A 2,942-nucleotide genomic window follows, 5' to 3' on the forward strand; every position below is an offset into this window, starting at 1 on the left:
TTTTTAGTAGAGACGGGGTTTCACCGTGTTGACCGGGATGGTCTCGATCTCTTGACCTCGTGATCCACCCGCCTCAGCCTCCCAAAGTGCTGGGATTACAGGCTTGAGCCACCGCGCCCGGCGGAGTTTCGCTTTTGTTACCCAGGCTGGAGTGCAATGGCGCGATCTCGGCTCACCACAACCTCCGCCTCCTGGGTTCAGGCAATTCTCCTGCCTCAGCCTCCTGAGTCGCCGGGATTACAGGCACGCGCCACCATGCCCAGCTGATATTTTGTATTTGTTTTTCTTTATTAATGTCCTTGTATCTATAATCACTTGTGCTAAAGTCACCCATTTTCCCAGGTAATACAAATTTCATATTCTCAGTCCTTACCACTTTACCCCTCACACATAGGCATATATCCATAATGCTACCTTTTTTCTTTTTCTTTTTTTTTTGAGACCGAGTCCACTGTGTCGCCCAGGCTGGAGTACGGTGCCGTGATCTAGGTTCACTGCAACCTCTGCCTCCCTGGTTCAAGCAATTCTCTTGCCTCACCCTCCCAACTAACTGGGACTACAGGTGTGAGCCACCACACCAGGCTAATTTTTGTATTTTTAGTAGAGAGGATTTTACCACATTGGCCAGGCTGGTCTCAAACTCCTGACCTTAGGTGATCCACCTGCTTCAGCCTTCCAAAGAGGATTACAGGTGTGAGCCACTGTGACAGGCCACATGCTACTCTCTTAAAGACAGAGGACCTGGGGGTGTGAGGGCTTGAGGAAGGTGGACATTATTCAGAGAGGTGAGCTCCAGGCTAGGGAAGGGCAGAGCATGCTCTACCTGTGGTTCCCAAACTTGGCTGCTCATTGGAACCACCTGGCAAGGTTTTCAGTCTCTGATAATAGGGGTTCCCCTCACCATCCCCAGCCCCTAAAGACTTTGATTTAACTGGTTTAGTTAGGGCCCGGGCATGGAGATATCTTAGCAGCTCAAGTGATTCTAATGTGCCACCAGGGTTGAGCACCACTGCTCTGTATTATTTGCTGCTTGGTAGTTAGGTCTGTGGCCAAGTTCACAAGAGTTGGATGGAAGAAGAGTAGAAGAGGCAGCAGGGGCAGCTCACACAGTGGCAGGAGGACAGGCTGCAGCACAGATGGATGGACATGAGCAGGTGAGCAGAGTGACCAATCCTGGCCTGAAGTGCCATGGATCACGGATGAGATGATCATGGCGGTGCTAACACAGATGTTCCTAGAGGTCAGATATTTCGTTTTCCCACACGGATGATGGGATGTTCCTGTATGCTGTTGCATCCCATTATTTGCGGTAGTTATGTTCTACAGTCACTGTGAACACCGAATTAGTGAATACCAAGCCATTACTTCTTAGGTTCCTGTGAGTCTCTGGACACAACATTTTCATTACATTATGATTAATACATAACCTTACTCTGCGTGTGTTTCTGTTTAATGGACACCTTATTTAATATATGGCTGATTTATTAACACTGAGTTCACAGCAGGTAAACAGTAGCTCCTGCCAGCAGGACGCTTCTCCAGTGGGCACACCACAGCCTCTGGTGCTTAGCAACAACAGGTAGCACTTCAGCAAGCTCTACGCTTGGGGCCATTTATTTTCTGTTATTTCATGTTATTTTGTTATGCAGGGGGGAGGTTCTCACGATATTGCCCAGGCTGGTCTTGAACTCCTGAGCTCAAGCGATCCTCCCACCTCGGCCTCCCAAAGTGCTGGAATTATAGGTGTGAGCTACTGCACCCAGTTGCTTGGGGGCCATTTTAAATAGCAAAATCACCAACAAAAATCACAGAAGTATGAAAAGCACAAACAAAATGGATAGCAGAAAGGATACCAGAAGGCACAGCATCGCCTTGTCCCACCACAGCTGGGAGGGTGTGCATGGGGCAACTCAAGATCTTTACTGCTCTGGGATGTGCATGTCTGTGAGTGACTGGGACAGCACCTCAAGTAATGATTTTGGGGTTGCAGATAAATTTTAGCAAGTAGGTAAATTCACAAATATGGTATCTGCAAAATGAGGATACACTGTACACAATTGATGTATTCCCACTACTTCACTGTCCTGTGACGCCCATCTTATTCCTTCCTGTCTTCAAAGGCCCGCCTACTCTGTCAAGGAGCCTTGGTTGATTTGCACCCTGCCTCTGATCACTGCCTTCTGTGCTCAATTTAGAGAATACTGGTGAGATAAATCAGTCAATCAATCAATTAACCAATCATTCAATTATTATTATTATTTTTTTAAGATGGGTTTCACCATGATGGCCAGGTTGGTCTTGAACTCCTGACCTCAGGTGATCCACCCACCTCGGCCTCCAAAAGTGCTAGGATTACAGGTGTGAGCCACCGCGCCCGGCCAAATCATTCAATATTAATGAGGTATTTTAAAGCACCCAACATAATTTTTGGGAGGTAGAGTGGGGAACAGATAAATATAAAAAGCAGTGCCTTTCCAAAATGAGTTTTGCAGTAGTTGAGGAGAAAAGGCTAACATAAAACAAGGGCATGCTAAAAAGTACCTAGGCCTATTTAAAACCATCAGATCTAAAAAAAAAAAAAAAAGTACCTAGGTTTAGTTGAAAAGAATGTTGCATACTCTACATGCTATAGATGCTTAGAAAAGTTGCCTATCAAGGCCAGGCACGGTGGCTTATGCCTTTAATCCTAGCATTTTGGGAGGCCGAGGTGGGTGGATCACCTGAGGTCAGGAGTTTGAGACCCACCTGCCCAACATGGCGAAACCCGGTCTCTACTAAAAATATAAAAAATTAGCCCAGCATGGTGGTGAGTGCCTGTAATCCCAGCTACTCTGGAGTCTGAGGCAGGAGAATCACTTGAATCCGGGAGGTGGAGGTTTCAGTGAGCTGAGATCGCACCTTTGCACTCCAGCCTGGGCAGCAAGAGCAAACCTCCATCTCAA

The sequence above is a fragment of the Cebus imitator genome, unplaced genomic scaffold (assembly GCF_001604975.1).
Source record: "Cebus imitator isolate Cc_AM_T3 unplaced genomic scaffold, Cebus_imitator-1.0 Scaffold73, whole genome shotgun sequence".
In the NCBI taxonomy this organism is placed as follows: Eukaryota; Metazoa; Chordata; class Mammalia; order Primates; family Cebidae; genus Cebus; species Cebus imitator.